Source organism: Suncus etruscus, chromosome 16 (genome assembly GCF_024139225.1).
Source record: "Suncus etruscus isolate mSunEtr1 chromosome 16, mSunEtr1.pri.cur, whole genome shotgun sequence".
Taxonomy (NCBI): domain Eukaryota; kingdom Metazoa; phylum Chordata; class Mammalia; order Eulipotyphla; family Soricidae; genus Suncus; species Suncus etruscus.
Genome location: NC_064863.1, coordinates 40,624,088 through 40,651,016, shown reverse-complemented (window position 1 = coordinate 40,651,016; position 26,929 = coordinate 40,624,088). Strand labels below are relative to the sequence as shown.

Genomic DNA, 26,929 nt, shown 5'->3' with positions numbered 1-26,929 from the left:
TTGACTTTTAATTTTCTTTGGTTGTTTACATGAATAAAACATGTATTTATCATTTTCTTAATGAGTTCACTTAGCATAATTATCTAAATTTCATCGACTTTTGTTCCTAAAGGCACCATTTTATCATTTTAATGTCAAAATAATATTCCATTTTGTATATATCATAACTTCCTGATCTAGAGGCCATTAAATTGATTCTATTTGATATCTATTGTTAATAATGATAATGATACTCTGAATATAGAAGTTCTGTTATACTTTCTGGTTAATGTTTTCATGTCCTGTGGATATATGCCTAGAAGTAATATTTGTATATCTTAAAATAATTTTTAAAATAGCCACTTCTACTTACATAAAACAATTAGACATGGCAACATAGTGAATAATAAATAAATACAACTAAAAATTAAGGCAACTACCAGCAATAGTTTCACTTTGGGGGTGGGGAGGTCACATGTCACAGTGGTGTGGTTTGTTCTTGTTCTTTATTCAGGGATCTCTCCTGACATGGCTCAGGGGCCCTATAGGTGCTGGGGATTGAACCTGGTCCATCTTTGTACCCAGGATGTTCTACTAATTCTCCAGCCCCAACTATCAGCAATAATTTAAAAGATATTTTCAAGAGTGTTTTGATGCTGTCATTCTTTTCTTTCTTGAGAAAGAAAATTGAGACAAATTATATTTGTGCACCATTGTCTAATGATTATGGTGTTATACTTCCTCTTTTTACCTGTTAATTTCTCAATAATACTAAATTCCCAAAAAGGTTTTCATAAGAAGGAAATTTTCTTACATAAAGAAAAGTAGAATATTAGTATATGCTACTTTTCCTCTAAATAACTGAAAAATTAAAACTCATAAAGGAACCTGGTAAATTCTCTGAAAAAATAATATTGCCCATATGATGCCTTTTCATTTCTAATTACAAAATAACTACACTGAGAACTATGACAATGTTAAAGTATGAGAGAAATAGAATGCCTGTCTTGAATACAGGCAGAGGTGGGGCAGATGGAAAGGTGGCATTGGTGATGGGAATGCTGCATTGGTGAAGGAGAGTGTTCTGTTTATGATTGAGATCCAACAACAATTATGCTTGTAATCATGGTACTTAAATAAAAAATTTATATATATATTGAAAAAAGATTGCCCTTTTAATTTTACAACAAGTATGAAAAAATTAAAAGAATCAATATAACCCATGAAATTTCCTATAAATCACACTATCTTTAAAACACTTAAGGATCCAGGATTATATGTTCTGACCCTTTGCATAACTGAAAGGAACAAGACAAAAACATTAAGAGATGTCTCCATAATTCATGCTTCATGGACTGTAAAGCATGAATAGAAGGGAAAATTCAGAAACCCCCAAGTATCACTGGATCTTGAAGATATGACCTTTCTAAAAGAGTCAATGTCTGTCAGACTTGCAGTAGAAAATTGAGCAAGCATTTCTAGTAGAAACTCTACTAAGAATTAAACAAACCTTGAACACAAGGAGAACCATGGTGAAGTTTTATCTGTAAGGTCCAAACTTCTAGCTTCATAGTCAAATTGACATATTCATATTTTCCCTCATAGTTTTGTACTTAGGATCATATAATTTATCCTTTCCTTAAATCAGCATTTACTAAGATACAGTAATCACTAAAGTTGGTTGATATTTTTCTTTTAAGGGACTTGGAGTTTGGGCCACACCTAGTGGTTCTTGGAAGATCAAATCTGGGTAGCCAACATGCAAGGCAAGTTATGTACCTAATGTACTATCTCTCTGTCCCTGTTAATATTCTTTCTTTTTTGGGGGGGGGCACACCCGGTGGCGCTCAGGGGTTACTCCTGGCTAGGCGCTCAGAAGTCGCTCCTGGCTTGGGGGACCGACCATATGGGACGCTGGGGGATCGAACCGCGGTCTGTCCTAGGCTAGTGCAGGCAAGGCAGGCACCTTACCTCTAGCGCCACCATGCTGGCTCCCCCTGTTAATATTCTTACAGGCAAAAGAAAGTAATGAAAATACCAATCATACCCTACAACATTTCACTACCTTTCCTCTAGGTCAGAATTATTTTTAAAAAGTGATTTTGGCACAAAAGATTCTTGTTGCAACTCACAACATACACAATAATTTCTGTACAGATATTTAATTTCTTTCTCTAAAGATAGCTCTAAGTGATGTTTCAGATCTCAGACACAGAACAAAAGAATCAGTTTTCTGAACTGCAAAATTCTGGAAATGATCTACAAGGGAAACGAGGGATGCTGATTCATTATCTTTTAGAGGGCTAGATGCAATTTATCTAGATTTTCTGTGGTTATGCCTTAGTACATAGTTTATTTGTGAAGTACAGTATTAAGAATTCAGTGTTCTTTTACATAAGAATGGAGATTAGAGGAAGAATGGGAATAGAGAAAGGGAAACAAATGAAGAAAGGAAAGTAAAGGCAGTCACAATAAAAACAATAAATAAAACTACTGAAGCTGAGTGCATGTTAAGTATTTAAAACGTGGAGTTTCCCTAATGTCCACAGAAGTTTGATGAGATTAAAATTATTGTTATACATATTTAACATGTATATTTTACCCCCAAGTGAGTAACTGGACAATTAAATTACTTGCCATCTTCTCTTTCATTCTGATGCCATATAAAGAAAGTTGCCTTTAAAATCTAGTTTTGACTTCTAGATTTATCTACTTCCATTGTGGAGCCATAGTTAGGAGTCTTTAGTTAGGAATGAAAGGAGTGCTATATGTGCACCTCACTGTCCCCCTCTTTACAATCATTTGGTACAGACTTCCAGAAATATTGCCTTTTCTCTGACTATAATGTTAGATCAATGTAATGTTCATATCTGTCACTCTCAAAATAAATGGAATTCTTTATTCTTATTAAATCTTTATACACAGCGTATATACATACATGCTACCTGAACACAAAGGCTTTTTATCTCTTCTAGAAAAAAAAGACAATTATTTGAGCAAAACTAGTTTTGAAAACTGTGTTATGATCAGGAAGGGTTTGATATATTAGTCAACCTTTTTAACCCTTCTATCTCTGTAAACTCATATTATGTTAATAAAAAATAAAACTTTTGGCTTTTTACTTTTTGGTCTTGCTCTTTTTTGCTTTTATAAAGCTAGATCAGAAAAAAATTAGACTCTGGAAATCATCTCCAAGTAGCTGACTGTAAAAGTGGGAATAATCATCCCAAATATTAAATAATCACAAACATGTTATTCATTCAGAGCTGCAGGACTGGATGACAGGAATTCCTAACAAGGCCAACAGCTGAATAAATTGCCTCTTGATCTCTCCACTGAGAATAAATTCATGTAAATCCAAGAAAGCTGAGCTGCTGCTGCTGCTGCTAATCCACCATGTGTAGTGACTAATTTTATTAAGTGCAATACAAGAAAAGGAAAGTTCCCTGCAACAGAAATGTGCACAGAAATGATTGCCTTGGCCTAAACACTGAGCCCCGTGGCAGTATAGAGCCAGAAAGGCCAATTAGAGTGGTTTGTCAGGCAGAGCCAGAACACAGAGAGGAGATGCTGAGCTGCCACAGGAAGGCTCATGAGCACAGGGCCGAATCCATGCTGTGCCTCACTGAGAAAACAAAAAAACATCCCCTGACTTTGAGGTAACCTTGCTACTGAGATGATGGGTTGGAAAAGTTCACTTTTCTTCAATTGAAATACTTATATTTTATTACCAGGAAATCATGGATGATTATTATTTTAGATGAATTAGTGAATTAAGTTTTCATTGTTTAGATCTGCAAACTCAAAGGTTTCCTGGACTAAGAAGTAAAACAACCCCAATAGAAATGATGGAACACACACACAAAAAAAAAATATCGAATTAAATAACCGATAAGCACCACAGCAATAAAGACAGGCACCACACAATAATCTCGGTTCTGAAATCAAATCATACTCTAGTGCAAAAAAGAAAGTGTGTATTTGTGTATTGTTGTGGTATTTTAATTATTTTTTTCACATCCTCTCTCAAACTGAGGTTGGAAGCCTCTAGACAGGACTCTGCCTATTTTCAGCATATTTGATTTTTGATTGAGAAGAGGACATATTAGGTGATGGGTATTCCCCTGATTCAATGTGAATATGTACCCAAAATACTACAGTGAAAGATATGTAAGCCATTATGAAAAAAAAAAATTGTGTTTTTAATCAGAAATTTTCTTTGACTTACATGTATTATTATTATATCAATTATATTATATGTTATGTTATGTCACAATATTATGTTATATTAGTTTACCTCATTATGTTAATCAATTTTGTCCTTTAAATGAATTCTTACTTTAAAAAAACAAAACAAAACAAAAAAAAACAACTTTAGTTTGCTCTGAAGAAAAAAAAATAAAATAAATAAAAGATAAGATAAGGCCTCCCAAATCTTACCACAGGCTGTGTTCTTTACACTGGCTGTATAGAAAGAGGAGGTACAGTAAAGGCACCCCATATACACCTCAACACAGGCCCCTTGCCGGGTATGTATTGTGAATTGGGGGACAAAAAAAAAAAAAAAGGCTTTGCAGGGGCCAGAGCGATAGCATAGCTGTAGGGTATTTATTTACCTTGCATGTGGCTAAACCTGGGCGGACCCCGGTTTAATTCTCGGCATCCCATTTGGTCCCTGGAGCCTTCCAGGAGCGATTTCTTAATTTATTTTTTTATTGTAAACAAAGTGAATTATGAGTCTTCCACAATAATATTTAAGGTACATAGTGACAATGAATCAGGGACATTCCCACCACCAGTATTGTCCTCCTTCCACTCCTGTTCCCAGCATGCATCTCATATTACCCTCCTTTGCACCCCGGACTGCTAGTGTAACTGGTCCCTTTTGTGTATAGCTTTTTGTAGATTGGATCTGATTCTGTTGTCGTTGACTTTGGGTTTGGTGTTTAAGTCTGATCATTTTTATTTCTAGTCAATGACCATACAACTGTTTGGTCCTGGTCCCATACATTTCCCCTCCCTCAATTTATGAGGCAAAGCAAGATGATTCGAGTTATGTGGTTCTGTTTTTAAAAAAAAAAATGAGAGAAAAAAAAAGAAAATTGGGAGGAGTCCGTCTAGAGGTTATAAATATCAAATCAAAAAAAACAAAGAGGAAAAACATAAAACAAAACAAAAACACAAAATCCCCAAACCAACAATTACATAAAAGCACAACAGCAACAACAACAACAAACAACAACTACTACCAAATAATAACCACGAGAACAAAAAAAAAATTTTTTAAAAAAATTATAAAAAAAAAAAAAGAAATGATGGAACACATCCCTAATTGGGTTTGTTCTTTTGTTTTGTTTGGGGTCACACCTACCTATACTCTGGATCACTCCTGGTGGGAATTGGAGTTCCAGGAGTCAAAGTAGTGACCTAGTTTAATGTAATTTTACTTAATTTAATTAATCTGCTTTTTATTCTCTACATAATGTGTATGAGTGACATAATATGGTTTTTATCACTTTCTGACTGTGTATGTTACACACTAAATCTACATTGTATTTTATTCCACTAAAATAATATAGCTACTTTTATGTTATCAGTTAACACTTAATTGAAACATGGCAAAGAATCTATTTTGCTTATTGTTGTATATTTATTGCTCTAAAATGGTGATTATCTCAGTTCAGAATACACTTAGTAAATACATTTTTCTTAATTAATAATATTGAATGAGCAGAAATCCATTAATATGAGCTTAAGCTAAAACTATGAAATTTCATTTACATTGACAAATCTATGTATTTTATAAATATACTGTATTACAATACAATATTATTACAATACAAATTATGCAATAAAATAATACATACATGTAATATACTTTAATTTCCATTGTAATCTACCTACCCTCTCAAGTTTGTTATTGATTTTAAACACACTATTATAAAGTTTATTAAATAACAATATACTATTGTTATTTTAATAAAAAAGAAGAGAAATCTAAGATGGTTCACTTTAATTCAGTTTATGTGAGAAACTTTGGATGATTGATTGGGCAAGTTCTCTTTCTATCGAAAGAAAAGACATTGTGAAAGAGTACATGAGAAGTCTCACTTAATCTGCAGACTTTTCCAAATATAAGACTCAACTATGACAATATTTAAGGACAATTGTGTAGAAAATATTAGTTTTTAAACAAGACTATAAAAATGTAGTAATTTGTCTTGTCCTAGATTCCTCTTGTGAATTGAAAGGGATAGTTTATTGTCTCAAATAAATTTCATGATTAATTTGAGTTTAAATTTTTATAGCCAGTGGGGTACAACATAAGATTTTGAACAAGAAAATTCTAACTATTAATTTTCTTCACATGAAGATTAATTAATCTCATTGGCTGATGGAAAGCAAGTGGTTCAGGAGTACAAAACTAGCTAAAATATTATGTAAAAGCTTGGCACAAGCTAGTGAAAGTGTAACAGGAGAAAAAGAAATTATATGCACATATATAATGCACATATATAGTATATAAATATATGTGCATCTGAAAAGCAAAAGTGTTGACTAAGTATGCAATGGATTGAAAATGCAAGTTGAAGGGTATAAAAAAGAATGAATGAGTTCAAACCTCATCAGAACCTTTTACCTCCTAAAGAGCAAGTACTGTGCCTTCTTATCATCTTATTTTTAGAAGCAGATTAGTGGTGTGAGACACATTTGCAGGATCAAAATAAGTGTTTTCGTCTTAATAAGTGGTTAAATAGAGGAAATGGCAACATTAAGAATTATGTTCTAAGAAGCAGGGAGATAGTACAACAGCCAAGATTTGATGTACCCCATATGGTCCCTGAGTCCACTAGGATTGATCACTGAATACAGAGCTAGGCATTAGCCCTGAGCACAGCCAAATATATATATATATATATATATATATATATATATATATATATATATATATATATATATATATATATATATAGACATTTTCATAGACTTAGGGGAAATTTTTGATTCTGCATGTGGCAATAACAAGCACATTTCAGATATAAGATGTTAATAGGAGAGATATTTCTTCCTTTAATTTTCAGTGCTTTAAATGAGGTAATTTGAGTTTAAATTTGGAATTTTGCCACCAACAGATTTTTATTTATTTTTTGTTCGTTTTGGGTTACACTCAGTGATATTCAGGGGTTACTCCTGGCTGTGTTCTCAGAAATAGCTCCTGGATGGTGGGTTTAGAACCCAGGTCCATGCTGGGCCAGCTGTGTGCAAGGCAAATGCCCTACTGCTACACTTTTGCACTGGCCCCAACAAACAAAGTTTTAAAAATAGGAAAAACTGATAAATTTTCCTAAAAGTGTGTAAAAGGGTCTCCTTTGTATAAATGGAAATAAGAGAGTACACTTGCTTTTAATTTGGGGGAAGTATAGAAACTTTATATGATGGATCTACTGTCATATTTTAGGATGAGGAGACAAGCTTTAGAACTTTGTTTTAAGTTTTTAAGTTTTTATGCCCAATTTCACAGTGTTTATTCAAACTAGTTCAGCGCTCCTCAAAGAAATCTCATGTTCAAATCTCTAAAAAAGATGTTCTTTTTTTTTGTTGTTGCTCTTTTTTTTGTTTGTTTTTTGTTTTTGGGCCACACCCAGTGGTGCTTAGGGGTTACTCCTGGCTGTCTGCTCAGAAATAGCTCCTGGCAGGCACGGGGGACCATATGGGACACCGGGATTCAAACCAACCACCTTTGGTCCTGGATCGGCTACTTGCAAGGCAAACGCCAAACGCCACTGTGCTATCTCTCCGGGCCCTATAAAAGATGTTCTTTTTTTTTTTTTTTTTTTGTGATTTTTGGGTCACACCCGGCTGTGCTCAGGGGTTTTTCCTGGCTCTGTGCTCAGAAACTGCTCCTGGCAGGCCCGGGGGACCATATGGGACGCCGGGATTCGAACCGATGACCTTCTGCATGAAAGGTAAACGCCTTACCTCCATGCCATCTCTCCGGCCCCTATAAAAGATGTTCTTATGGTAAATTTTTGTATGATTATTTTGTCATTCTGCATATAATATTCAGCAGTAACTATTAGGTTTAAAAATAAATATTAAGTAAAAAATAGAAGAGGTTATTTTCAATAATACATTACTGGTGCTAAATGGAGTTTTCTGATGTTCCATTAATACTCCTATTTGAGTTTTATCAAGTCCATGTCTAATAAACTTGGTATCTTCAAAATTTAAAAACTTATTTTTAAGATGTATTATAATTTTTCTTTATTTAGGTTTGTCAAGAAATCTTTTAATATAAATTAATAAAGTAATTCCACATAGTGATATTAACCAACATAGTTATACATTTTGGTAAATTTTTGGTAAATTTAGTCCTAGTGTATCTCTAGGACTAATAGCTCTGAGAATTAGTATGGGAAAAACTATTTGTCAGACAATAACTATATGGTTTATTGACAAATTACATCAATAATGAACAGAGAATTTGTGCAGAAAAGGCTGAATAAACTTATTGTTGTTAATATTTAGTGTTTTCCGGGGCCAGAGAGATAGCATGGAGGTAAGGCATTTGCCTTTCATGCAGGAGGTCACATCGGTTTGAATCCCAGCATCCCATATGGTCCCCCGTGCCTGCCAGGAGCAATTTCTGAGCCTGGAGCCAAGAATAACCCCTGAGCACTGCCGGGTGTGACCCAAAAACCACACACACACACACACACACACACACACACACACACACACACAGATATTTAGTTTTTTCCAAAGTGGTACAAATAATGATGACAGTAAAAAATTGGATATCCTCAGTATCAATAGGTATTTTTCAAAATCACTGAATATTCTTGAAGTTGAGTGAGGTTTTTCAGTAAGTTCTAATGCAATTGCTTCAAATTATAGATACATGATTTTGACAGCCTTGTAGATAATGGTCCAGAATAGATAGAGAGCCAGCACCATAGTACAGTGGATAGAGTGTTTACCTTGCTGTGAAAGACCCAAATTCAACTTCTGGCACCACATATAATCCTGCAAATCCCTTTAGAAGCGATCTCTGGGTGCAGAACCTAAAAGGAGTAAGGCCTGACTACTACTGGGTGTGGCCCAAAACTAAGAGTAGATATAGATGAGAAAATAAAAAGATTTATATAAGCAATAAAAAGATGACAATCTGATTTATGAGTAGGATGATGAATATACACATAAAATATAGTTTTTGATATATTTTGAAGTATAATTTAAAAAGTTAAACACTTATTGGATATACTGTGAGAAACCAAGTTTATATTTTTATAAAATTTAAAAGGTGTGGGTACTAATAGAAGTGGAGCAAATTGGAGATGAACTAGAATTTCAGGAAAATATTCTTAGTTCCACATTGACACTTATAATACACACTCATTAAATGTGAAGTATAAGCAGTGAGTAAATATTGGGGTATGGAAAAATAATTAAGTCAGGGTTCACATGACAGGCAAGGTTATCAGCAGGAAAGTGACTTTTAAAATCACAGAAGTGGGGCCAGAGAGATAGTACAGTGTGGAAAGCATTCACCGTATATGAGACTGACCCAGGTTTGATCCCCAAAACCTTATATAAGTCCACAGGAGTGACCCCTGAAAACAGACGATGTTAAAGTTTTTAAAAATAAGTTAATAATTCACAAAGTGGTAACCATATATGAACCAAATGAAAAGAGGAGTTGTTGAATTCCTGGGGAGGGTTAGCCTCTGAATTATGAATGGAAGATGAGGAAAAAGCATGACAAACAAAAAAGAAATAGAGAAGTTTGACCTCAAAGAAAAGTTTGGCTTAAGAAGCCGGAGATTGGGCCCGGAGAGATAGCACAGCAGCGTTTGCCTTGCAAGCAGCTGATCCAGGACCAAAGGTGGTTGGTTCGAATCCCGGTGTCCCATATGGTCCCCCGTGCCTGCCAGGAGCTATTGCTGAGCATACAGCCAGGAGTAACCCCTGAGCACTGCAGGGTGTGGCCCAAAAATTAAAAAAAAAAAGAAGCCAGAGATTGATAATGAAAATAAGTGCAACTATTGAAAATATGCCTAATAAAGGGCCCGGAGAGATAGCTCAGCAGCATTTGCCTTGCAAGCAGCTGATCCAGGACGAAAGGTGGTAGGTTCAAATCCGGGTGTCCCATATGGTCCCCCATGCCTGCCAGGAGCTACTTCTGAGCAGACAGCCAGGAGTAAGCCCTGAGCACTGCCGGGTGTGGCCCAAAAACAAAAACAAAAACAAACAAACAAAAGAATAACACATTAAAATGGGAAAACACTATACATACAAATAAGATCCTATCTAATAGAGATTGGAACACACAAATCTTGTAATGCAAAGGGACCTTACACCCTGAACATTGACATAACGACCTGGCACAGACCTCAGAAGAAAGGACATAATCCATTCTCCCCTGAACCAGGGAAGCCATCCACGAAACATCCAGGCTGGTCTATAACATCACCTGGAAGCAATCCTCTACCACGGAAGACCTACACTGCTCAGACTTCGACCTGCTCAAAAGAGACTTCCCTTAACACTGAGAAGACTTAACAACAACGACCTGCTTACAGGACAGGGATCCCTGCATTGCCCTTTGATTGTGAGGTGAAAGGAGAGGATGCTCCACATCCTGACTTCAATGTAAGATATGCAGATTCCAGGATCTTTAATACAGAAACATAATACCAACAACAGAGACTGTGTGAAAAATAAAAGTGTGTTGGCACTACAGACAATGTACTGGATTGGACGATCTAGCTTGCCTGGAGCCTAGACTTGGTCTTGTGCCAGGAAACTTCAGGGGTCTGGTTTCTTTGTACTTAGGCCAAGGTTATGTCTTTCCATGTCCCTCATATTTTGGTGGGCCTATGCAAACAACAATTGCCACTCTAACACCATTTTTACTGTGCTCCTTTGACTCTAATCCTTAAAAAGAACTCACTTAAAATTTGAGGTTAACTTAAGCTAATATGCATGTATATGGAAATGTAAGAAAATACTATGCCTGTAATGTTTAAGGAGTTACGTAAGTTTTATGGCTTTAGATTGCCTTGTGTGCTGTTAAGAAATATTATAATGTGCTACAATCGGGGGACTTGAGGGGCAAAGTAATTGTACATGGATTCTGTTTTATTTATCTTAACGTCCTTTGGCTGAAAGTTCAAAGTTAAGATATCAGCAAGGGGACTTCTTCTGAAAATTATGTTATGGGTGATTGTCCTTCCACTGTAACTTTACCTTGTCCTCTTTCTTTGCATCTTTTGTTCTCATAATTCAAAATAAAAAAATTAAAGAAATTAAAAAAAAAGAAAATATGCCTAATAAAATGAAAATCAAAAGTCTTTTAGATTTGACAATTAGGAGTCCTTACTAATACTAATGAAAGAAAAAAGACATTAGTTATGTCAATAATTAGTTTTATTCTTGGGGAACAACTTATGGCATTTTTATCTTAAAGGTGGGAAAAAAGTAACTCTTGTGATATTAAAATAGTTGGATTCTTAATAAATGCACAAGGAGGTATCTTTATTCTGATGTTATGATAGATGAAAGGGAGTAAATTTCTACTATATGGTCAAGCTCCAATTCAGTCATGTCTCATGTTTACACTTTTTTATATAGCCATTTGTAGACTAGAAAAATAAGATTAATTACTCCATAGAAAATTTACAAATATGTAATGCTCTATAGAAGAGAATAAAGATACCTGAAAACCTAGCTATATATTTTAAAAATATAATGAACCATGGGGCCGGAGAGATAGCATGGTGGTAGGGCATTTGCCTTGCATGCAGAAGAATGGTGGTTCGAATGCCGGCATCCCATATAGTCCCCCAAGCCCGCTAGGAGTGATTTCTGAGCGTAGATCCAGGAGTAACCCCTGAGCGCTGTCCCGTGTGACCCAAAAACCAAATATATATAATAAACCAACTATAATTTTGACCAGCACCCATTTGATGTCATGAAAAACCTTTAATGACATTGTGGTAAAGGTGAGTCTGAGTACAATGCTAGAAATTTATAATAAATTGGAAATTTACTTTTTTTTGCTTGTGTCCAGAGATAAAATAGAGTTTACCATAGTCATAACTGTCTGATGATATGTTCTAGGAATGGTATAAACATGGTTAAGGTATTCATAAACTAACTAGGTTTCTTTATTGAGCATTAAAAGCTAATCCAGTCATTGGATTTGTCTCTAGGATTCATATTACTTAGGTAGCTAGTGTATTGTTACTTTGTGCTATGCAAAAATAAAAAGCACAATATAATTGACTAATTTCCACTTTCATTCAGTAAGTTTTGATTTCCTTCTAAATACATTTATAGTAGTCAGGAAGTGATTTATTTTCACAGAAGCAGAACATTTACAGCTTTTAGTGATTGAGTCATGAGTTGCCAGACCATTGGCAACTGTAACATGGTTCTAATTATTTTTTCAACTTCCTCATTTTACAGATAAAAGAACTGAGACCAAAAGATACTAAATGATTAGCACAGTATTACTGTGATTTAAGTTAAAACATTCCTATTCGCTGACTACCATGCTTCCCTTGAAATAGCAATTTTAAACTTCTCTTATGGAAAAATCAATTTGCTTAAACATCACATACTGTTGTTTTAACATTGAAAACATTTATTAAGTGAATAAAAATTTTCAAGAACCTCCTAAAACTGCCAATACCAATTTGACTTTAAGAAAAAAAAATATTGGGGCTGGGAAACTGACTTCTGTTTCAGCATTTTGGTATGCATTTCTTTCCCTAAAGCTTTCTTTGTTTTCCAAATAGCATCCTAACCTGGAATATATGGAAATATTTAGTTTTTACATTAAAAATCCATTATAGGCTGCATTAGATTCTCAGGTCTTTCCAAGTCAACAAGATCACACTCCATCAAATGAACTCTAATTTGAACTAAATGAATTAGACCTTAGCATCATGTTTAAGATCTGTTTTGAAGTCAGACAAACTGAATTCAAAGCCTATTTCCACTGTTAGCCAGTCCTATAAAATTTATTTTACCTTTATATGTCACATTCCACATATATGTCTATGATATATATTATGAATTGTATTTGAATACACAGTTTCTGTAACTGCAAATGACTGGATGTTTGGAAAAGTCACTTAGAGAATAAATCAGATTCATTTAAATAATTTGATCCTGGAGCCGGAGCGATAGCACAGTGGTAGGGCTTTTGCCTTGCATGTTTCTGATCCCTGGCATCCTATATGATCCCCCAAGTCAGGAGCTATTTCTGAGCATATAGCCAGGAGTAATCCCTGAGTGTCACCAAGTGTGGCCCAAAAATAAACAAAACAAAAAAATTTGATCCAGGCTTACACAAAATTCTGCCTTTGCTCATTATTGTAGACTTTGCACTACCCTCTTCATCAGTCTATCCATTATGTCACCAATCTCATTACATTTGAACCTCACTGACAGTGTACCATATATATATATATATATACATATATATATATGTATATATATATATATATAGCTTTATTTAAGCACCATGATTACAAACATGTTTGTAGTTGGGTTTCAGTTATTTTTATGACACATCACATAATGGCCAAAAATACATATCTGGCCCAAAATCATGGCAAAAATATGAAATTCACTGAATCAAAACACTGATACCTAGACACAATAAGCTATAAATAATGCTTGATATTTTCTTTTTTCCCCTTAAGTCACATTATTCACCCTTCTTTCACCTCCTCTGGTGTCCTACGATATTACCCTGGATATAGAGAATAATGGCCTTTTGACCCCATTTTATTTTTGGTAATATGTTTTTATTTATTTATTTATTTAAATTTTTGGGCCACTCAGGGGCTACTTCTGGCTCTGCACCCAAAAATCGCACTGGCAAGCTCAGGGAACAATGTAGGATGGCTGGAATCAAACCTGGGTCCATCCTGGGTTGGCCACGTACCAGGCAAATGCCCTACTGGTGTGCCCTGATAATATGACTTTTAAGTGTATGAGACAAGAAAGTGAGAATACAGAGCACAATAAAATGTGGCATTACTTTACTTCCCTTCTCATGAGGTCATCCTACTTTATGGTATAGGTGTCCCAGAATATAAAATCATGTTTTCTCTTTAACTATCCTTTAAGTTTAAGTGAATCCACTAATGCTAATGCAAAATACTCTACATTTGTATGTTGGCTTTTCTAAACCGCCTCACTGCCATAGAGACCCTAAACTAAATTCTTTTCTAATAACCTAACTTGAATGTGCTACTTTCTATTCTCTGTTATACAGAAAGCTCATATGTTTAGATGTTGAAAACTCCACAGAATGGGAATGTGATCATTTGACAATAAATTTTCAAATTGTTTCTAGACCTGGAAAAAATTTTTTTTGATCTTTTGATCTTAAGTATTCTCTGACTTGAGACACATCTTAATCAAGATGATTATTTTTAATAAATTATTTTCACTAAATATTTGATCTCAATACTCTTCTTGAGAATCTGAATTAAGTTTCTTCTTTTATAAAATATATTATCATGCAGTGAATAGAGGTAAATAAGTATGTACTAATTTCTCTGGTTTTCATTCAGATTTGGCATTAATGTTTTTATAATTTGAGATAAATTAGTTTAACTTAAATAGGCTTATCTCATATATCCTGTAAATTATAAAAGCATTAGTTCATAATTCTATGAATGCAATTGACTATTTCATAAAATTTCCTTCAAAACTACAGATTCTTCTGCAAGTCCAACTTTAGAAATTACTCATCAAGTGAAATATCTTGCCCAAGGTTATGCTCTCTCACTAAGATTTTCTATTTTCTAAAAACTATTTAAGGTACAAGCTAAACTTTGATGATCCATGTTCCTCTAATTATCCTGTAGGATTAGTTAAATCCTTTCCTTCCTTTATCCTATTTAAACTCATTCTCTACCCAGTGTTATTTTGCAACATAATAATAAAAGTATGAGGCAAATTAATTTGAAGACTTTGTTAAGATATATACCTTTTTTTGGGGGGGGGGTGTCACACCTGGCAGTGCTCAGGCGTTCCTCCTGGCTCTATGCCTTACCTCCATGCTATCTCTCTGGCTCCAGATATATAACTTTCAATGACTTACCATCTACAAAAATCTAAAGAGCTGCCACAGCAGTGCAGTATTAGACTCTGCTCAGGCTAGAATGCAAATATATATTCTCCAAAGTTAAAGAAATTGTTGCATCTCATATATATATTATATATTATATTTTTAAATTTTTATTGTGGCCAAAGTGCATTACAAATCTTTCACTGCATCATTTATGGTACATAGTGACAATGAATGAGGGGCATTCCCACCACCAGTGCTGTCCTCCTCCACCCCTGTTCCCAGCATGTATCCCATATCTCCCTCCTTTACCCCCCAGAATGCTAGTACAACTGGTCTCCACTTACTGCTTGTTGTAGATTGAGCATCCATTCCTCCGTAGTTGGGGATAAAAAGAATCAGAAAAAAGGAAGAAGAAATTTGGTAGCAACTACCAAAAAAAAAAAAAAAAGAAAGAAGAAAAAAAGAAAAAGAAAAACGGAAGAAAAAAGAAAAAAATGCACCCAGCAAGGAAAAAAATCGCCAAATAATAACCACAAGAGTGAAAAGGAAAGAGAAAAGTAGAAGAAAAAAAGAGAAGGAAAATAAAGTAAAAAACTAACAAATCAAAACAAAACAAGAAAAAGAAGGGGTGCTGGAGTGGCAGTGTTTGGCGTTCCCCCTACTTTTTTTTTTTTTTTTTGCATAGGCTCAGTAAGCATTGGGGAAGAGAGGGAATTCCTGTGGCCTAAGATATTCAAGGTTTCTCCATCCTTGAAGCATACCATCATGGGATCAACCCCTGGCTCCATATATACTCATTACCCCGTCCAAAGGGCTTTTTTTGTGGTGCCAGGAAACTTTCCTCTCAGTTGTGGGTGAGAAAATCAAGCATAGGACAGAGTCTAGGATAGAGTCTTTACCGTTCTAGAAGTTCCTATCCATCATTGTTGTTGTGTTCAGTCTTCTGTAACAATTGCACCCTGTTTTTGTTCAGTCCCTAAGCCGAAGCCTAGGATATTATGGATCCAAAGGTTCTGCTCAGTCTCTGTTGTCCAAGTAGGGCCTCTGCAATAAGACATCTTGTTGTTGTTGTTGTTGTTGTTGTTGGAGTCCTGGGCTACAGCCTAGGGTAGGGTTCTCCTTATTGGTCTCAAGGTAAATTCTGTTAAGTCACGGTTGTCACAGTCAGTTTTCTGTTGTTGGTACTCTTATTTTTCACAGTTCAAAGGACGATATATCTTCTGATTTCCATTTAGTGTTAGGTGATGTGATAGGACAACCTGGTCTTAGATCAAATTATCACTTCCTCATATATATATTTTAATACTGTAAAGAGGAAAATACTTGATGGGCCCTTTAGCATTCTGGATTAATTGTATTTTTCCACATAGGAGTGGATTCTTTATTCTTTATATTTTATTATTCTTTCTAGAGTGGAATGTTCCACCACAGCATTTTCACAGACCTCAGAATCACAGTTGAGATTTTTGCCTAAATATGATTCTCACACATACTTTATTTAGATGATATTTAAGTGAGATTTTGGACTTTAAGTTAGTTCCAGAATGAGTTAAAACTTTGCAAACTATCAGGATGGGAGTGAATCTATTTGCATTTGAGACAGATTTGCTTTTTGGTTTCCACAGTTATGAAATTTGCTTCCTGAACCTTGTTCCCTCCAATAGTGAGTGCTGTAATCCTAAACCTCACACCTGAAATGTGAGTCTTTCAAAGAAAAACTATTTTAAAGCTGTCAATGCCATAATCTAATCTAGTTGTGAGTTTACAAGAAGTAATTAGAGCATACAGGTATATCTTCAACATACACTTATAATTTATTATCATTGATAGACCTCTATGTAAAAGACTGAGAAAATTACCATCTAAAAGTCAATGAGAGAGGATTTAGGATAATCAAATCTGTCAAAAGCTTAATCTTTGACTTCCTTTCAGTCTTCAAAACTATAAGAAAGTATATTTCTGTTGTTCATGGCACTTAGTCAATTCTGTTTTCCCTTAGCAATCCTAGAAAACTAAGATAAAATCTCATCTAATTATTTGTTTTTAAGAAGATGGGAAACTACCCACTGGTTTCATTCAAGTCAGATGTGAACTCAGGGGTCATCAGAATTCCAGAGCTCCAGAGAGCACCAGTTAATTCTTTGGTTGCAATGGTGTTGTAGTTCTTTTTGCCTTATCCTACCTCCTTAAATCTACTCCAGATTTTCCTGACACTGTTTTATAAACTGTTTTATGCACATTTTCATTTAAAGTCTGATTCTTGAAATATGTACTTTTCATTTGTTTATATTTGGGGAGCACACCCAGCATTGCTCCAGGGAAACTCCAGGCTCTGTTCTCAGGGATAGGTCTTAGAAGTGCTTAGGGGACTATTAGGTGGTGTTGATCAAACCTGGGTAAGTTTCACATAAATTACGAGCCTTAATCCCTATGCTCCCTCTCTCTGATATCCCTAATTGACACATCTTTAGAGACACAAACTTCAAAGACATGGACATAATAAATCTTTAATAAATACAATCTGTATCAACGAGTTGTTGAGTATCCTTTTCTTTACTAAAGAAATAACATATTTTTATGAATGAATGACTCAATATTTTTTCTAACTCTGAATGTGCTTTCCTGACTTGCTACATAGCAAGTAAAGCTATAAGTCACACCTGGATTAAGAAATTATAGAAAAGAGAAGAGGGATAAAAGTATCCTTTATGATCACTTTCAAACTCTTCATAGATAAGAATAAATAAGAACAGTCAGTGCTGACAGGGATGCGAGGAGAAAGGAACTCTCATTCACTGCCTGTGGGAATGACATTTCGTCCAACCTTTATGGAAAATATGGAGATTTCTCAAGAAAATTGAAATTGAGGTCCCAAATGATCCAGTTACACCACTCCTAGGGATATACTCTAGGAATACAAAAACAATACAAAAATGCCTTCTGCACACCTATATTCATTGCAGTTCTATTTAAATAGCCAGAATCTGGAATAAACCCAGATGCCCTTCAACAGATAAATGGCTAAAGAAACTGTGATACTTATACACAAGCCATCAGAAGGAGATGAAGTCATGAAATTTTCCTATACATTGATGGACATGGAAACTATTATGTTGAGTGAAATAAGTTAGAGGGATAGAGGCAGGCACAGAAGATACAGACACACTTATCTATGGAATTTAAGAAAAATAAAATATATTATTGTAATAATACCCAGAGACATTAGAGATGAGGGCTGGAAGGACTGGCCCACAGTATGAAGCTTACCACAGAGTGGTGAGTTCAGTTAGAAAATAACTACACTGACAACTATCATGACAATGGTAGTGGGTGAGATAAATAGAATGCCTGTCTTGAATACAGGTAGGGGGTGCTAGAGAAAGAAGATAGGGAACATAGGAGGTGGGAAGGTTGTACATGTGAAGGGATTGTGTGTTCTTTTTTATAACCAAAACCCAACTACAAACATGTTTGTGATTATTGTGCTTAAATAAAGATATTAATTAAAAATTAATAAAAATAACCAAACTCTTGAACTGTCAGCTAACTATTGATACTAAAGATAACACTTCAAATGATATTAGGGACATTTTAAGAGATATGAACACTTCTTACAGCTCCAATTTCACCAGTTTTATTTAGTTCATATGTGCAGTGACCAGGATGGAAAAATGTATTGAAATATTTATTTAGGACTGTGATTTCTGTTTGTTGCTGTTGTTTCAGTTCACTATTCCACTCCCCACGGACATTGTCAGACCTTACAGACTTTGGTTGGAGGCTTCTTAGAGTTATATGCCTTCCTCAGGATTGTACTAAACAAAATAACTTTACTCAGGCTTCAAGAGGGAATACATTCACTAATGAGAAATATTTCCAAGAAAAGCAGAGGAGGCTGGTACAGGGATAGAGATATTTTCTGTCGACATTTATTTAGTTACTCTCCTCTGAGTCCTCTATTTTGACCTTCCATGTCTGTACTCAGTCAAGATTTTTTTCCTTACTTAATTCTCTTTATATCCCTTTAATGAATCACAAAAATAAGTATACACAAAATAAGTATAAAAACAATACTTATTACAGATTTTATTTATTTATTTGTTTGTTTGTTTGTTTTGGTTTTTCAGTCACACCCCATGACACTCAGAGGTTACTCCTGGCTATGCACTCAGAAATTGTCCTGGTTTGGTGGACCATATGGGATGCGGGGGGATAGAACCGCAGTCCGTCTGAGGCTAACACGGGTAAGGCAGACACCTTACCCCTTGCACCACCACTCTGGCCCCACAGAGTTTAATTTTTAGGTTTACAGTGAAACAACAAAAGACATGTCAAAATAAAGAAAAATATAATAGACAATTTACTACAATTTTACAATATTAGTTTCTAACCAGATTTGTATATGTTCACACGTGTATTTTATTTTGCTTCACTCTCACTTATAAAATAAGAGTTTACATGATACGTATGTATTTATAAGTGTTCCTGAACAATGTGGAGGGCACCCTCCGCAGTACTCTCTTAACCAGATAGTTCAATAATAGGGTTTGTGAATATAGGATTCAGTGATGCTGCTCAGATTATATGATACCTGGGATCTCCAGAACAACTCCTGGTAGAAGTTGGGGACCTAGAAAGAGGGTTCAGTGGTCTCTGGAATTATAGCTCAAGACACTAAAACATGCACATGTGGTAGAGAGGATTGAATTGTGTACTCATTGCATGTTCTATTTTTTTGGTGGAAGGGGCCTGGGACATTTCAAAAGTGCTCAGAGCTTACTTTTAGCACCCTGTACTCAGAGATTATTTTTGGGGATACCTGAGGGTGTCATAAATCAAATGCAGTATCAGCCAGTGCAAGATAGGAGCCTCATTACTTCCTGTACAACCTCTTCAGTTCCTTTACACATTTTTAAAGGAAATTAAAGGTCTTTCCTCTTAACTTTTGTCACATATACATGGACTTAGACCCATAACAAGTGAAAAATACAGTACTTAAAAATCTGTGATAAAGCAAAAACAGTTTTAATTTTCATATATTATAATATACTGGGATTAATTATGGAAATACAAAAAAAATATTGACAAGCAGGAACCTGGGGACATTGTTTCTTGTGTTAAAGAACCAGAAATGTATTTGAAAGAAAAGAAGGAAAAAGAAAGGAAGAGAAAGTGGAAGAAAGGAGAAGAAAAAGTGGAAGAAAGGAAGAAAAAAAGAAAAATATAGTTCGTACAGAAAAAATGATGTCAGTGTGAGATAGAGGAATAAGACATTGCTTCAGGGGCACTGTTCTTACTTGTTAGACCATGGGTGGTCAGAGAAAACAAATCGCTTAAGAAAACTCTGGGTAGCAAGATATCACTTAATTTCCTTGAGTTTTCACACTATTAAGTGTAGCAAATAACAATTCTAACATAAAAAACAAGTTGACATTTTTATATTAGAGAAGATATTTGCTTGTAAATAAACCACAAAATTCATTGAAGTACATGAAAAAATATTCAAATTATAGGCCTGAGGAATAGAGAGGCTGTATAAATTTTCCATTCCATGGCAACAAAATCACCATACTATTTTGTGACTTACAATATCAGATGCTTTATTTGCTCACACCAAGCATACTAAGAGGTTCAACAATTTAAGGTGGTTTGAGCCAGTTAGTTTGCTAATTGAGTGGCTTGCAGTGACTTGCATGACTACAGCTATCTGTGGTTTGACTGTGGCTACATGACCTAAATGTTTCTTCTCTTCTATGCCTTGTGTTATGAAAGTAGATTATGACAGGCTTCTTTACAGCACAGTATTTCCCTTTTCTTGGATATCATGATAGCGTTCTAAAGCTGAAGTCCTAATAGTATATTACTTTCCAAGCTTCTGTATACTTCATAGTTATTGATGTTCTACTGCCCCAAACAAGTCACATGGCCAAAGTCAGAGTCAGCAAGAAATAGTATTACAAAAGAATATGAATGCAGCTAATTCAGATTTATCAGAGAGGAAGCAATACTATAATATGCCACAGGGTAATATATAATCCCATACAGCAGAAACCATGTATTCTTGCTTACTGGTATAATCTAATCCTCCAACATTCTTGGACCATTTGAAGATGTTTATTCATCACTTGTGGTAAAAATAAACTAGTAGAGCTGAAATTTAAACCAGGCTTCTCTGAGTCCAAAATTGAGCATACAACTACTATTTTGTACCTCTTTAGAAAAATATGAACTAAATATAATTCATGAGAGATTTACAAATCTATATTTCATATTATGGAATACACACAAATCTGAGAATTTCTGAGTAGAGCAAGTAATGAATTCAGTAGAGTTACATTTTTGATCCAGAAAGGTATCCTTTGGTATCAGTTTGACTAGTTAAATTTTTGGAGAAAAGAATCCACGGTGATGTAGGGAGAAGAGCTGACAAACTATCAGGAGAGATGAATAGATATTTCTGTCCCAAAGAAAGATAACGATTCCATAAACATTGAAAGTCTCAATCTCCTCAATTTAACAGTAAATGTCAGAAAGTCTAAAATAATGAATATGAATCTGAAGAGGTCATAGAGATAAGATGATTGCCTTATAGACTACTGCCCTATGTTTGATAGTGTTACCTTATAGGGTTTTCTAATCTCAGGAATAATTTCTGAGAGCAGAGACCATAGTAAGTGTTGACCATGTTGGGTATGTCTCTAAAACCAATGCAACAAAATAAAAAAAATAACATAAGATTCTAATCTGGATGGCAAGCTGTTATTGTCATTATCTGCCATAAAAAAAGGAAAATGCTTTAGAAAGAATTACAGATATTATGTTGACATACTTTTTTCTTTAATTTTTGCTGTTGGTAGAACCTCTAGGAAGTGGTAATCATCAGGAAGTCTGAAATGCAGGAAAATTTAAGCTGGGGTTATATATATCAATGAACTACCAGTAAAAAGGCAATTATTAGCATTACTATAGATGAGATTTCTAAATTAGAGCAATTGAGAAAAAGGATAAAAATTATACACAATAAATACCTTTACAAAACACACACAACCTAGGAAAAATGCGATCTAAAAGAAAGCATGGGGCCGGGTAGGTGGCGCTGGAGGTAAGGTGTCTGCTTGCAAGCGCTAGCCAAGGAAGGACTGCGGTTCGATCCCCCGGCGTCCCATATGGTTCCCCCAAGCCAGGGGCGATTTCTGAGCACATAGCCAGGAGTAACCCCTGAGCGTCAAACGGGTGTGGCCCAAAAACCAAAAAAATAAAATAAAATAAAATAAAAGAAAGCATAAATGTAGGAGAAAGACAAGCATAAAAAGGTGCCAAATTATGATAATGTACTCATAAAATGTTATTTGGATGAGTAAAAAGTCTTGGAAACCCTTAAAGGCTTTTGGAAAGAGGCATAAGAGTGCGAGATGTTGAAGTATATTTGATGTCTAAAGAAAAAGACCAAATGATAGCTCAGTTAAATAAGTGTCTTTATGATAGACTCTTTCAGAGATATGGTTTGAAGTTTTATTTAATCTAAACATAGGAGGTTGAGTAATATAATGACTTTAATTAAATTATGAAATGTAAAATTCTGTTGGCTGGAATTTAATGAATTATATATGCTTTAGATAAAAGCAATTCTGAAAAGATAAGTAAAATCTAGATGTGGTTATGCAAATAAAAATAAATAAATGTGGCAATGTTAAAAAATTAGAGAACAGTTCGAGAACAATGTTAAATTGAATATGAAGAGTAAATTCACGGGGCCAGAGAGATAGCATAGAGGTAGGGCATTTGTCTTGCATGCAGAAGGGCAGTGGTTTTAATCCCGGCATCCCATACAGTCCCCTGAGCCTGCCAGGAACAATTTCTGATGATAGAGCCAGGAATAACCCCTGAGCGCTGCCAGGTGTGACCCCAAAACAAAACAAAACAAAGAGTAAATTCACTATGACTGAAAAATGAAACAAAGCTCTCTCCCATATATATCTGATATCTCTATCTATCTATCTATCTATCTATCTATCTATCTATCTATCTATCTATCTATCTATATCTCATGCTATGAATTATGGAGTAGACTTTCATAAATTTTGATTTTGGAAGTTGTGTAATTTCAGGTATATTATTGTGTGTGTCATATAAGAAGGAGATCACAGATACTAGATTGCAGTAGATACTAGATTGAATAACAGAGTTTATAGGAAATCGAGTTATATTTTAAATGTTGATTTTCAAGTGATTAATATCAAAGAATGACTGAGAGAAAAGCTGAAAGGACAACCACAACCCAATATGAACAACACAAAGTTCACAAAAACATTACAAATACACAACTATAATGAATGAGTTCAAGTGTTTATAAGTTTATAAGGCTACAATATAGTATATAGAAAATTCTAGAGGAATAAAAATAGTTAACTTCTTTTAAAAGTTTTTTATTTATTTAAAGAACATGTATCACATATTTGATACACTTGATCATAATGTATTTGTTTCCAGATAATTTGGAACAGACTTATAGAAAGAATAAATGAAGGAAGATAAAAAAATATAGTGACAAGCATATTTGTGAAAATTATCGTATCTCCAATGAGGTCATTAAGTCATTGTCAGAAGTTTTAGTAAGTTCTTGTTGCTAGTTGACCGTTCTGTTTCTTCATTTGTTTCTGAAAATTAGGTAACTTCAGATAAACAATGACATCTAAATTAGTGTGTTCTAATGGGACTATCTTAAACAAAAATGAGTTTGTGTGTGTCCACAAATGCAGCCACACCATCCAGGAGCACTTTTGTGGGGTATTTTTGTTTGCTGGGTCTTCCAGAAGTATGAGAAAGCAGGGGGAGGGTGCCCACACTCCAAATGATATACTGGAGACATTTATCCATATATCTAGAGTTTTGGTCAGATTGGTATTTTAGCAGAGAGTGGTAGAGGAGTGGTGGTCAAAGCTTGTTGAAGCATTGATTATGGGTATGGCTACAATAGGTGAGGCTCTGGCTGGGCAAAGACTGACCTTCCTCTCTTCCCAACATTGCCAGCTTTCAAGCTACATTATGGTGTACCCTTATTTATCACAGATTGGTTTATATCTTTTTTTTTATAATAAAGTAAGTTTATGGAACTGGCCAGGTGCAGAGAAGGTAACTAAATTTAGCAAATAACTTCTTTGCTGAGCATAGCTCAGCAATAACAATAAATAAAATAAAACAAAGCAATAAATAAATGCATACATCAAGATGTATGTTACTTATTTCATGTGTGTATATTTTTATAAATTAAATTTATTTTCTATATTTATATGTAATATATTTCATATTTACTATTAGTATTTTATGGCTATATGATATTTTATTTTCCATACTCTTATGATGAATTCTTTGTTTTTGATATATTTAATTATTAAACTAATGCTACAATTAGTAATTTTTAAAACAAATTTTAATTTTTTAAACATTTGTGTAAGAATATAAACATTGGAATTTCTGAATTGATGAATACATAAAATTGATTTATTAGCTATGACTTACTTGATTATCAAAGTAGTTATTCTCCAAATGTATATTTTCTCAAGTAATACTTAAGAGTTATTTTTGGTAACATATTGTCAGGTGAACATGATAACTACTACACTACAAAACCTCGCCATTGGTACCATATTGTCATGTCTTTTTGTTGCTTTAAATTTTAGAGTGCTTTATATATTTTAGATATTACCCTTTTGTCTAATGTATAATGTGCAATACATTTTTCTGTACCAGTAGGGTGTCTTTTAATTTTAGGCTTCATTTTTTTTTTGCAGTATTGAAGCTTTCAGTTTGATATAGTCCCGTTTGTTTATTTCAGCTTTCGACAAAAGGCTATTGTCCAAGATATATGAAACACTCTTAAAGCTCAGAAAAATAAAACACAATGCCATAAAAAATCAGTAGAGAAGTTGAACAGATATTTTCTCAAATAAGACATATAGATGTTCAATAGACAAAGAAATATAAATTTCATCACTCATCAGGTCAATGGAAACAAATTCCATTGAGATATCACCTCAACTCCAAGAGAATGGTTTATTGCCTGTCAATGATACACCAACAGGTACATAAAAAGAATAGAATGTGATGAAAAAGGAAGTTTTACTGATTGTGTGCCTGTTGCATTGGTCAGTCTCTTTAGAAAACAGTTTGGAGAATCCTCAAAATATTACAAATAGGACTTCCAAATAACCCAGTAACTCTATGCCTGGGCATCAATCCCAAGAAAGCAAAAACTTAATCTACAGATAAATTTTCAGAACTGCATTTATCACAGTATTTTTCTGTGGGGTGGCCACACCCAGAGGCACTCAGGGGTTCTCTTGGATCTGTGCTCAAAAATTACTTGTGGCAGACTCTACGGACACTATATGGGATGCTAGGGATCTAACCCAGGTTGGTCATATGCAAAGCAAACACCCTATCCCAGTTCTATTGCTCCAGAATCTACCAGAGCACTTTTAAAAGTACCTAGAATGATAGCACAGTGGGTAGCTATGTTTGCCGTGGACACTGCTAACCTAGATTGGATATCAGGCATATCATATGGTCCCTCTGGTCTTCCAGGAATGAATTTTGAGCACAGAGTCAGGAGTAACCACTGAGCACTTCCAGGTGTACCCCCCAAGTAAAATGCTAATATCTAGGTCCAGCCCTGTTCTCAAGTAACTAAAGCATTGATGAGTAGGACCCTGATAACAGGACACAGGTTAGTGAATTCTTCCATCAGTTCAGGACTTGACTCTTCCAGTCCCATCCCCAAAGTGGAAGGGGAAAGTTACTAGCCACTCAGACTTGGCTCTGCCCCAGTCCTGCTATTTGGCCATATATTTCTTCACTTCTTTATATCTCATCCCAAGCATACAAAGAGATACTAACTCTAGTTACATAGCCACATACAGCACACATAAAATATCTCCAAAGTCACATTGAAGAAGCAACACAGAAGCCCATCATTTTTAGTGAGAGAATATGGTATCCTTGAAGACTCAACCAGTAAAAGTCAGCAATATAAACTCTCTGATGAAGACTTTGGAGTGGAAATGTTAAAGATGTTTAAGAAAACAAAAATATTCAAAGAAACAGTGGAATGGACAGGCAGTAAAACACAAGAGGGCATGAGAGCAGAAAAGAAACGACAAGCATTTCTGACAGAATTGAGGAGTTTGGTAGGTGAAATGAAAAACTCACTGGAAGACCTCAACAGTAGAGTAACAGTCACTATGAACAAAAATCAGTAAGCTTCAAGAAGAAATGCAGAATTTCTCCAGACAACAGCAGGAGATTGAGAAAAGCCTCAAAATAAATGAACAGTTGAGAACATTTGGATGAATTTAAAAGGAAGACTATAAGAATCAATGGGTTCCCAGAGGGAAAGGAAGAAATGTCAAATACATCCTTGCTGAGAAGTTAGTTCCTGGAGCTTGAGGTTCATGTAACAACATCCAAGAGGGTTAAAGTGTCCATTTAGAGAGCATTACATAATATTGTTTTAAATGTTTGGCTGGATCCCCACTAGTGCATATATAATTTTAGAAGTGTAAGTCCAAAGACACATTCTATTCAAAATGAAGAATGAGCGCAGAGCCAGGAATAACTCCTGAGCACCACTGGGTGTGACCCAAAAAACAAACAAACAAGCAAACAAAGAATGACACAGATCCATACAGAGAAAAAATGCTTTATGACATTAAAATTAAGGACATATAAAAGATGAAACACCAGTGACCAAGCAAGTGGTAGCAAAGATAAACAAACTGGGCTACATTACATTAAGTAGCTTCTGCACCTCAAAGGACAATGAAAAATATGACTAATATGAATACAACACACAGA

General features: G+C 34.8%; 1 protein-coding gene and 1 non-coding gene across 2 annotated transcripts in view; one reads left to right on the top strand and one right to left on the bottom strand.

Annotated features, from left to right (window-relative positions):
• GABRB1 (gamma-aminobutyric acid type A receptor subunit beta1) overlaps positions 1–26,929 on the bottom strand; it is a 473,522-nt gene that overhangs the window by 242,285 nt on the left and 204,308 nt on the right. The window lies entirely within an intron of this gene.
• LOC126032690 (small nucleolar RNA SNORA51) lies at positions 4,403–4,535 on the top strand. Its single transcript, XR_007503913.1, has one exon. It is a non-coding gene; the product is annotated as a small nucleolar RNA SNORA51 (small nucleolar RNA).